Below are 12,372 nucleotides of genomic sequence, written 5' to 3'. Positions count from 1 at the left end.
CACTAGGAATTTGGGTCTGTCACCATGTGTGGGGAGAGAAACTCCAGCATCTGCAGTTCCTACTATCTCTGAAATAGTTTTCAGTGCTATTCAGTTTGGGAAGTTAATAATCTGACTTGCTGTTTTTCATATGCAGCCAAAATGTTCTCTTACCTGAAGCATCATCATTGACTCGTCTCAAAAACCTGCAGTTATTCCTTTCAAAAATGCTTAAAGCCAGAGGTCACTAGGAATTTGGGTCTGTCACCATGTGTGGGGAGAGAAAAGCAGTGTCCTTTTTTCCTCCACGGATGCTGCCAGACCCGCTGAACTTCCCCAACATTTGCTGGGTTAGTTTCAGATCTTCGGTATCTGCAGGATTTTGCCTTGTTGACAGGAAATAGATTAAAGTTCTTGTGTTCTGTAAATTACAATTAATTTCCAGTTTGCCCTTAATTAGCTACTATTCACCAGAGATTGCAGACATGTCTCCTTGTTACAAAGAAATAAGTAGTTAGAACTTGAGGGGCATGACTTTACATCAAACATAGCTGACCGGAAATTGTTTCTGCTTCTTCCATTTGCCAATGGTGTATTGGAAGCATTAGCGGCTTGATTTTTTTTTTGACCTGTTTGACTGCAGCAGGGGGATGACCTACGGAGGTATAAGATCACCTGTAGAATCACCTGATCACCTGAATTTGCTGTAGAATCACCCAAGTAGAACACTCCCTTCTATAATTTGTTTGAGTGACTGCATCATCAAATCCAACGAAGCTGTTTGGCATCTCCATTCCAAGTCCCTGTGTCTTTCCCACTCTGTTTCTTGCTGCCTTTGGCCACCCCTCTCCCTCTGCATGAAAGCCTATGCCTTTTGCTATCCACTGCTGACCAGATGCAACAAAACCTCATCTACATCATGTTGCTCCATCCTGAAACAACTCACCCAGTGCTGCCAAATACAAAATTCTCCCTCAATGCTGCAGAAGTCCAAGACTCTGCCTCTTCTATATCAGTGACAAAGCCTTAGTACACCATCAGCATTACTGCAAAACATACTCGCATCCAATTTTCTGCATGTTGCTTAACATCTTTGTGTGTTCTGAGTTTTAAGAATATTAAGGGATACACCTCTAATATTTGGATAAAGAAACATTAATTATAAGGTTGTACTGTTATAGTATGCTGCATTAGTTTTTGTTTCTTACTTTAATTTCAGCCGAGAATCATTTTGTGTTGCTTTGCAATTCTGACACTGAATGTGTTATACCAGTTTGTTTTACATGTATTGATTTTATTGCTGGTGAGACTTGTAGTGACAAATGTAAATAACTTTGATCTCTTCAGCAGTTAGGAAATTTGTTTCTGGGGTCAGCAACTGCATGCCTACTTAGTGCTGAATAGGGGAAAAAATATCCTGACTACAGAAGATTGGAATGACTGAGGAAATGAAATTTCTCAAAACAATGCTAGGTACTCTGTTTAGTTCCTTATTTCAAGAAATTCAATTGAGTTGCATTGTTTTGAGTACAGGATAAGGTTTTGGAAGTCCTGGTCTGTGTTATTTTTCATAATGAAATATGATGCATTTCTCTGAACAATGTGACATTTGTGTAGCGTTTCTTCTTTTTTTGGGCATAACTTGAAGGACTATTTTCCTTTGCATTTTTGTGTCCGATTTCCACTCCCATGCTACTTCTTGGATGACCCAATAGTGGGTCTTTTTGATTTTACTTTTATTTGTTGTTAGCACGTAGGCGAGGCTGAGGGTGTTGCATTATTTTCCATCTTTAATTTTTTTCAGCAAACGATGATTGGCCTTCTTGAAGTGCTGCAGTTTTGGTGCAATGCCGCTCTCTAATGGTATAGGTCATGTGTAGGGTATAGATTTGAATGAATTTGATTTGGATGCGATGAAAGAATTGCACCAAGTAGCCAAATTGATCATTTATGCTACGTAAGTTTCCAAATGTTGGTGTTCCCATTACACTGCTCTTGTTGTCCTTTAGCAGCAGAGACTACATGAAAGGGGGGGCGATACTGTCAAAATAAACTTAAGTTGCAAATGTGGATTTGTTTTAAACAGGACACAATGCAGCACAAAGGTCAGTAGTGGTGCATAAGTAGATATTGAGTTCAGTGATGGGTACCAATTATGGGAACTGCTTTGAACGACATGATGTTGAGCTCAAGTGTTGCATTGGCTTCACACATCTAGTTGAGTGAAGTACTCCTGTCCTGTGCCTTGTGGATGGTGGAAAGCTATCCAAGCGATCAGAAGGTGAGCAACTTATTGTAGACAAGCCAATAGCTACTTTAGTTCCCTGGGAGGCACAGTGTTGAAATAGTTCATTTGAACTTTTGACAATCAACAAAATGATGGACAGCTTGGCTATGGTGTTGCAGTTGAATTTTGAAGCAGAGGATGACTGGGCCGTTTCTTGCTGGGGAATTATCAATTCCTTGGTATTTGTGAGTTGTAACAGCAGCACCACTCTTTGGAGTAAGACCTAGTTCAAAGAAGATGGTTGTGGCTGTTGGAGGTCAATTGTCTGAGCTCCAGGACATCGCTGCAGGAATTTATCAGTTCTTAGACCCAACCAACTGCAGCTGCTTCATCAATGTCTTTCCCTCCTTCATAAGATCAGGAATCAGGATGTTCACTGATAACTGCACACTGATCAGCACCCATTCACAACTCCTCAGATATTAAAGCTGTCATGTCTAAATGCAGTGACAATATCCAAGTTCGGTTTGACAAGTGGCAAATGACATTTGTCCCACACCTATGCAATGTAATGGCCGTCTCCAACAAGGGAATCTAACCATCACCCTTGACACTCGATGGCATTGCCATCGCTGAATCCCCCACTATCAACAGCCTGCGTTTACCATTGACCAGAAATCAAACTGGCTTAGCCATATAAATACTGTAGCTACAAGAGCAGATCAGAGGCTCGGAATCCTGCTGTGACTAAGGTTAGGTTAAGCTGACCTTAACCCTAAATCTAACCCCTGTCTCAATATAGCCATGAGTGTGTTTGAATACTCCCCTCTTGCCTCAACGGGTGCAGATCCAATAACACAAGTTTGACACTATCCAGGACAAAGCAACCCACTAGACTGCCACATTATCCACCAATGTAAGCATCCTTTTGTGGTGGTACCTATACTGCACATCTGACGGTCTTTGTCAGAATGACAGTATTTTGTCACAGTTGGTATCTCCTCTGTTTACTCCCACCATCCCCAAAAACAAACAAACAAACAAACAAACATACACACTTCGCACATGCGCACACACACAATCTTTACTGCTTATGTAACATTATAATTTGGTGGCTGCTGTTAGTTTTGCGATGCATTTATGCCACTACCATCCATTGGTGTAACTTTTATAAAAAATTAATCTTTATATAGATTGGCTTTGTATTCTAAATTTGAATTAGGAGTTCTAAAATGTTAATGTTTGACACATTCTAATATTGAAAGCATTTAAAAAGAAAATTGGAAAAGCATACTTTAAATGTTGTAGTGAGGTCAACTGAAACTGGTTAATCGATGCACTGCCTTAATATTTAAAATATAAATAGTCATTCATTTTTAATGGTGCCAATTTTACTAGTACTGTGGATGCATTTCGTTTTCTATTAAATGCACGTTAGTAGTAATTGCACTTAGATCAAATATCTAACCATTATAAAAAATGTAGAGTCAGGAATTAGACCTTTTCGTGATCCTACTTTTGGATGTGAAATGGGGTTTGTTTTGTTTAACAGATGAGAAATACTGGTATAATTAGTGCTTGGTGTCTTAATTATAAAAGTTAATTAATGTTATTAATTTAAAGTAAACTAAAACAATTAGCACAATGACTTCGGAAAATAATATCTTCTGTTTATCAACAAAGAATTTGACGTTTACCTTGATTCTTCATATGTTTAAATAACACTTGATAATGCAGGTTTGCTTTTTTAAATTAACATTAAGGAAAGAAATGCTGATTTGTGTCTTTAAAATTCTTTGGATAGTGGTTTGATCCCTGTTTAGAAATGACAGTCTTGCCATTGCATGGGGTAAAAATCAGTTTATACACAGCCCTAACAAGAGTTGGAAGCTACATTCATCAGGTGGTCTTTCCAACTTTACTTCATTTAAGGGTTTCATTGTGAGCCTTTGCATTTTTTTTGACATCTCTTCTGATTGATTGAAGGCAACAATTAAAGTTACAACGAAATAAGGAGCTTCAAATGCAACAGCTCTGAGAAAGAATTAGCAAACAATAAGGGAAAGTTTGTATACCGAGCTGGATAGATGAAGAGCACCATGTTGAAAGTAACTTGAGTTTCTACTAACAATGCATTTCTACAAATTACTTTAGAATAACAGAATTCTGCAAAAAAAAGATCTCCAGCACATACAGTAAAAACCCAAACTGGCCTGAATATTAAGTGGATGCACAATGTGAGTGTTGACATAAAAATTATTCAAAATATTCCAAATAGCGCACATAAGGATACCATTGGGACCTTTCCTTTGCATACTGGCTGACGAAGGGCTGAGACCATTTCAACTCTTTCCCCCTACATCCTCCTCCTGACACCAATGTGTAAATTTTTTTTTAACTTTTGAAAGTATGAGTAGATTCTAGGCATTTGCCAACAATGAGATCATGATTTCTCACATTCTGAGTAATCCATTGTCGTCAAAAGACTATTTATTTATTTTTCAAGGTTTGTGCATTGAGTGTCTATCTGTTTTACAATCCCTCACAACTCTAGGTCTTGCTAATGATCTGGGTATGAGAGGAAATTGAGAGAAGGGCTAAAGAAGTGTTCAAGTTCAACATTTCTGACACTTGGAAAGAGATTTTGGCAGGCACTTTTTCTTAATTACTGCTGTGAAATCTATGTCTGGCAAAGTTTGTTTCCATGAAAGAACTATTATCTCCTGATGGTGTCATTTTGTATAATTGAAAATTATTTCTTGCTCATTATGAGCTGGGAGGTTGATGAAGAAGTTTCACTGTCAAAAGTGACACATCTGCTGATGGTATCAAAGCATACAGGTCATTGATGAAGCCTGTGTTAGTTATTCATACCCTAATGATCAGTTTTTATTAAGTCAGACAACAGTCAAGAACCGTCATTCCTATTGATTTGGCTTTTCTTATGCAGTAAGAATGACCACGTTGTGTTGGTGGTACTTGACTAGCTGACCAAGTACCCTCCCCATGAACCTAATCTATGAGGATTGGAATACTTCTCACTTCGTATTTAATTCAAACTCATTTTTCTGAGCAGTCGTTGTCCTTCTGTGAAATTGTATACAGCTCATCATCATCACTACGGTCCCTCACAGACGAGGATAACTCTGTTTCGCTCTCAGGGTGTGTCCGTAGGTGGCTGTACAGACAGATGCAGCTTCCAAAGGCTCTGCCACGCTTGGAGAAAAAGGTGGTCATGGGAAGGGGTGGGTGGAGTGTAAGTGTGGCACTGCGTTCCTTGCGCTGTTTTTGCCTGCTTTCTGTTTTTTCTCCGATGGCAAGTCTCAAGGTGCTCGACCCTCTTCCTGGATACTCCTCCTCCACTTTTGGACGGTCTTGGGACAGCGATTCCCGTGTGACTGTGGGAATGCTGCACTTTGACAGTGAGGCCTTGAGGGTATCTCTGAAGCATATCCTCTCCACCTGGGGCTCGCTTGAAGCCGACGGTAGAGGGTGCTTGGGGAATTTCAATTCAGCCATGTGGACGACGTGCCCAGCCCATTATAGCCAATCAAGGAGGGTCAGTGCCCCGATGCTGGTGTTGGTGAGTCTGTCTTCCTGGCAGATTTGCAGGATCTTGCCCAGGCAGCATTGGTGGTACTGCTCCAGCACCTTGAGGTATCTTCCATAGACAGTCCACACCTGAGCCATATAGGGGGGCACGATCCACCACAGCTCTGTATACCATGAGCTACCATACAACATAGAACCATACTGTTGTATCGGCTACAAGCTGAATGAACTTTGCTTAAATTCCTAACAGAAAATGTTTGTCGTGGTGAATGCTAACTGCCTCGCAAACAGGGTTTGAGCATATGTTTTGGAATATCAGATATTTTTCTCTTCAAGCAACAGAACTGGAACTAAAACACCTTTTATTTGTAGATTTGAATCAATAACAATGTTATTCTTTACTTCTCAAATTAATTACAGGTCTTGTGATATTTTAAGAAGTATTTTGCATATGCAAGGTTAGCAACCAACAAAATCATCTTCATTCTGAGTGCCAAGTGATACTTCCAAGGTGAACTTAACACATTGCCAAGCATTCACTAATGCAGGAGACGGAGCTCCGTACAATAGGCGGATGACTGTTCAATGAGTCACTTACAGAATAGAACAATCACAACTATGGATGCGAAAGTAAGACTGATGAAGGGTTGCCTGTACCCAACATGGAAAGGCTAATTAAACAGGCAAAGGAGCCCTTGGAACTGCCTTCACACCTTTCACTGACATGAATCTGATATGATCTATGTTCAAGAATCAAACTAAATTTGTATGGAAGATGTGTATAATTCTACTTGAATAATCTAGTTGCAGCAGCATCTTGAGCCAGACAGAAACACTTAGCATTGTCTGCTGCCTTGATTCAATAATGCAGCAAGACTCGCACTAACAGGTTAGGGTTCATCACATTATTGCTGATACAAATGGCTCATGCAAACAGTCTTTATGCCAGTCATAAAGATCAAATATTGACAGTTTCAGTTAGTGGATCGCCTCTGAAATCTGCACTTCCATGGCTCCAAAGCCAATCAATTGCATTTCAAAAGATGAAGATAAGCTTTTAAATTGTGCTTAAATGAAAGCTTATTATAGTAACTCCATTAACTAAAGATTCAATTTCTTAATGATTGCTGTTGTAATAGGAATTGAAAATTTTGCAGTTATTCATCACTGTTTGTTCATGTTGCTTCACTGCACCGGTTTGTAGCTCATGTAGCAACTTAGTGTGAGAAAAACATTATAGCAGAACAAAACAACTTGTTCTTGAGTTTTAAAATAGTCTTGTAAATTTAGTTGTCAAGTGATAAACAATATTGTGTGATGCAAGTTGATTTGTGGAAACAAACTGTTGGCATGTTGGACCTGACAATTGGCTCGGGCTGAGGAATGTGTTCTTCACTCTGCTTGTTTCTAACTGAACTACTGGATCTGAATGTGTACCCCCTCTAAGTAAGGCATGGATGTTTAGTGGGTGGGCGACTGACACTGGTGTATAGTTTACTGCATAAGTAATTCTTGGTATGTTTTGCATCAGACGACAGAGTATTTTCTGGATGGATTTCTGGAACCTAATTTTTGTTTCTTATCCATTCATGGGATGTGGGCATTGCTTGCAAGGCCTGCATTTATTGTCCATCTTTACCGACACTTGAGAGGCGGTGGTGAGCTGCCTTCTTGAACCAGTGCTGTCCTGGTGGAGATAGGTGAAATGGAGATACACCCCTTGCTGTTAAGAAGTTCCAGGATATTGACAAGCAACAGTGGTGGAATATTCATAGAGTTTCAAGTCTGCAAACTTGCAGGTAGTAGTTTTCTCATGTATGTGCTGCACTTGTCCTTCTAGATGTTAGAAGTCATGAGTTTGGAAGGTGCTGTTGCAGGAGCTTTGGGTGAGTTACTGCAGTACATGTTTTATCAGAGACTTTATTTATTGAAAAGTTAATTGTGACCTTTTCAAGTTATTCATTACCCTCTGCAATATTTGAGATTTGTATTCAGGTTAATGTGCCATGACTTCTGTGCAGTTATTATTGCTACACTGCTGAAACATCAGTTTGAAAATCTTGCACATTTTCAGAGTGTCATCAACTTCTTCTGAGCACAGTTAAATTTGGAAAAGTTAGATTAGTACAGCAGTGCGCAGCATTTTGTTCATTTATTTTTGCTGTGTTAAGGTCCTCGGAGTCTTGGTAGTATTCCCAACTGCATCTCTTCCCCAGGTTTAGGAGAAACCATAGATTTAACTTTTTCCACTGTCTAGACTTTCAGGAATAAGTCAAGAACCAATGACTATACAATTATTGTTGACTAATCATAAAGCTGGTAAAATCTGATAGCTATTATGGAACCATATTGCTTAATCATAAGTTACTTTGCTAATTTGAAACATAGGAAGCAGAAAACCTTTTGTAGTTCAGCATTCAGCTGGGAACTTATCATGTCACAAGAAGTTTAAGATAGCATTAAAATTGAAACCCAATATTAAAGAACAAGATTTATTGCTGCGGATTTTTGTTGTATATGCTTTGTAATGTTTTTGACATTTTAAGTTCGGCCTTAACTCATTACAATCTTTAGATGAAAGGAAGCCGAAGATTGAAAAGGTCGAACGGGCAAGGATGTTTTTAATAATGTTGAGGATAATTCCAGTTAGATATCGAAGACCTTTTTAGTAGCTGTTAGTAGTATCTTGTCAGAGTTTTTATTAAATGTTGCATGACCTTGGTGCTGCTGTTTTATGGTATTAAGGGATAAAAACCTGATGTGGTCATTAGCTGATCCACTGGTTAATTTTCTAGCTGGTGAGATAGCTAGATGTACTAAAACTAAAACAAAACATTTAATTTTATACTATACACAAAAGATATTAGCCTTGTCTGCTCTGGAAAGGAACTCAAATTAGTCCCTCTTCCGTTTTGTATTATGGGTAGAAGAGTTTTTGTTTTTAGTGGGGTGCTCTGAAGGAGAAGTTTACACATGTGACATTTCTTCAATTATGCATATTGGATTTGTCAGCTGCCTTTTCAGTTCCACCTGTTAACAGACTGGGGACGTGCACATGGTGAACTTATGGTACTCAGTTTGTATGCTACCCAAAAAGGAAGTTGAGTATTCATTGTAAACTCTGAACCATTGGTCTTACAGGAATCACCGGTATGACTATGTCTAAGACTATCTTTCACAGATCTGAATTTATAAGTGCTGGTTAATGATTATTTGTGCATTTCTAGATTGACTGTAGAACAAAAGAATTTAAATTGGGAGTTTGTTTTGAAACTTTGTACGGATTCCTGTACATATGTTTGCAAATGTTCAGACCATTACATTTCTTTGTGTTTCTTTCTGCTGGTATGTACATCACAACCTTACTTCTGATCACTGCTCTTCTGTAGAAGGTTGTTTACATCAATATCTGCCTGACTGAAGTTTAGGTTCTGCAAATTAATGGATACTTTGACAAAAAGGGCTTGACTGTAGTACATCCCTGTGGAAATTTACAGAGCTGCCTGCAACGTGAACTCATCGAAAACCAGGTGATGGTGCTACCCCATCCATTAATATATGTTGTCAGCTGGTTCACTCAATTAGTAGCATGTTCTTAAAAGTAGACTGAAAAGAAGAGTATCCAAACCCAATTTAATATAAACAATAACTTTTCAAGAAGCTGGCTGGGTGTCATCACTACATTCTACAGAGAAGTGAAGCCTGTTCAGACCTGTTTGTTTGAAAAGTATGATCCTTAACTTGAGGACCATCATGCCCATTAAATGGTGAGAAGCATAAGATCCCACCAACATCAAGACTGTACTAACACACAGCTGTGCTAGCCAGGACACTTCCTTCGTAAAAATTACTGCAATATACCAAAAAAAACTATCGTGAACGTGAATGGGAGAAGCAGTCAGGCAGTGAAAGTGAGATAAGAATGTTTTTCAGCATACTGACATGTAAGGTAATATCAATGTTGACAGCTCGAATAATCTCTTGGCTGATCACATGAGCTATTGCACAGAAACACATGATGGTGTAATCCAATCTGAGCACCAGAATGTTGCTTTCCTTCAGAAGTGGCAACAGTAGAAACACCAAAGTCAAAAGCAACGCCCTGTTTATCCCAGATAAGCCTTTTGGATCTTTGCATCTGGGATTGCTTGCCTCCCTTTATATTGGTCTTAACATCATCAGTGCGGCCATCGACTTACTTCATGTTATGTTCAAATACAAATGGCTGGATTAAAGTAACTTGGTTTGAGTGGTAATCATTACAATCATGAATTCTGACCTAGTACTTAATTTGTTTTGTTGATAAATACCTCAGGTGAACTAAGTACATATTGTTAACATTTAATAATCACTTCTTCTAAATTTTTTTTACTGCCACATTTCCCTGTGCACCATTTTGACTGTGAATCGTTAAAATTATGCACATTAATTTCTATTTGCCTTTAATCCGCTCATCCATTTGTAGTGATTCTTTGTACATCACTTCATTTCTCTGATACTTGTTACCTGGTCACCTGACTGGCAGGAGCAAGCGACATAACAGCACATTTCTTAGGATGAGCTAGAGGTTATGCTGCTGCAAAATTCAAAAAGTCACTGAGAGAGAGGAAGGTATATTGATATTGGAAGAATTTGACCAAGATCTGTTCAGACACAGTAAATATTGGTGTGGGGGAAAAAAAGAGATTTAGTTTCAGTATTGGTGTGTAAATAAACACCACAGTTATGTATTGTGGAATAAATATTACAGACCATGACATTTTTATATATTTTTGATCTTTAGTATAACTATAATATTGCTTGTTTCCTCCTGTATCTTTGCAAATGTGTTCAATTGCATTTAAGTCAAAGTTTTGATAAAATATTTTAGAGCTAGCATTACTTTTCAGAATCTTTGAGAGCAATACCTTTCAAATGGAAGTCGCCACCTATTTGTGAACAGTATAATCATTTTGAATTCTTAATATAACCATTTGAAAGGGAGCTGTTGAAGCTTGTTAAGACCAAGGACAAAATGGTAAGATTTTGCTTTGGTATTGCAATTTCTTAAGGCTGCATTGTACGCATTCTGTTGATATACTGAATAAAATAACAGTTGTTTCAGGAAAACTACCTGAGAAAAAGTTGAAGGTTTTGACTTTGCTTTTAAAAATAAGTGTCCATTACCTTTTACTGTCCAAAAGATGGTTTCCATGAGGGTTTCATTAGTTGTAATCTTTCGTTGACATGGTCAAGGTTGACAGATGACCAGCCCTTGGATACTGTGGCCGCATTTGCTATTGTTCATTTACAGAAACTGTTGGGATAGCTATTCCAAGGATCACTGTCTCTGTTGCTGATAAATCCATTTGTTCAAACCACCTGCTTGGGTTCAAAGCTCAGTCTTCTGGCACACATCTCAGATAAAATAAAACTGCAATTTTTATCATAATTTTGCAAAGCTTATAATTTGTTGAAGTTTAAACACTTGAAATTTTTTGGTCTAAAATTTGGCAAATCATGTTTTAGTATCACGTTGTCCAAAATTGACTTTTATTTGAATCTGGTCTTTAATCAATTAATGGTAAATTTTTCAAACATTGAACATCTTTTGGTGTAATTTTTATTAGCCAGATGCAAGTCCAAACCTCTTCTAGTAGGTTAACCCGCAAGCAGGACTCTGGCTTCAGAAATTGCAGTTAATGCTCCTATTTTGAGCTAGATTTATTTCCCCTAATGTTAATCCGCAAACAGTCCTTCCTATGCAAGTTCTGGTAATCTAACAAAATTTTTCAAGATATAAAATGAGTAGCATGGCAGTTAATTGCCACACATTGCAGTTATCCTGTTTGGGATTGTGTGCTTAGATGGAACAAAGTAGATGTGATCAGATTACTGAAGTTATCTGTGCCTGCAAAAACATGAAAATGTGTGTAAAATTAACCCTTTAAGAAGAAACAAGCTGTAACCACTAATGAAAATAAACGTGTTGAAATAACTTCCCGTCAGAGTAGTGAATGCAAGATCAATTAAGGCCTTTTAACAACTGGTTAATAACAGAATTAAACTTTGTAAGCTTGCTTTGACATAAGTCAGTGGTTATTGTGCATCTTGAAGTCCATTTAGGGTTTCCCTCTGTTAGCTCTGGCTTATTGCTTACATATGGTCAGATTTTTATACAGTAAGTACAAATAAGGAACTATGTTTTAGAAAGGAAGAGAGACTTGCATTCACAAATGTCTCAAACTGCTTTGTAGCCAATGAAGTAAATGAGTAACATGGAATTCAGTATTGGGTTGTTGGAAATACTCGCCATGGAATGCAGTATTTAGATGAAAAAATTAAATAAAGGAGTTTTACTTCAGAGCTGGACAGGGGGAGGTGAATGAGGAGAAAGTCCTTTGAGGTTAACTTGTGGCTAGACATTTCCTTGGGAAGGTTCTGAGATGAGTTGGATTGTTTTTGGATATTGGGGGGACAAAAGTGTTTTTTCTTTTTAATGTCACTGGGAACAATTTGGGCATCACTTATGAATTCAATCCACTTGTCTTTGGACTATATGTTTAATTTTTCTGTTTGTGATTTTATTTGTCTGTACATTTAACACCACTGCTGGTTGAAGGTATTTATTTGTT

General features: G+C 38.1%; 1 protein-coding gene across 7 annotated transcripts in view; it reads left to right on the top strand.

Moving 5' to 3' along the window:
* The window catches only part of anks1b (ankyrin repeat and sterile alpha motif domain containing 1B), a 737,478-nt gene that overhangs the window by 56,258 nt on the left and 668,848 nt on the right, over positions 1-12,372 (top strand). The window lies entirely within an intron of this gene.

This window comes from Rhincodon typus, chromosome 22 (assembly GCF_021869965.1).
Source record: "Rhincodon typus isolate 14 chromosome 22, sRhiTyp1.1, whole genome shotgun sequence".
Lineage (NCBI taxonomy): Eukaryota > Metazoa > Chordata > Chondrichthyes > Orectolobiformes > Rhincodontidae > Rhincodon > Rhincodon typus.
The sequence above is the reverse complement of the archived record's forward strand: the minus strand, read 5'-3'. Positions and strand labels throughout refer to the sequence as shown.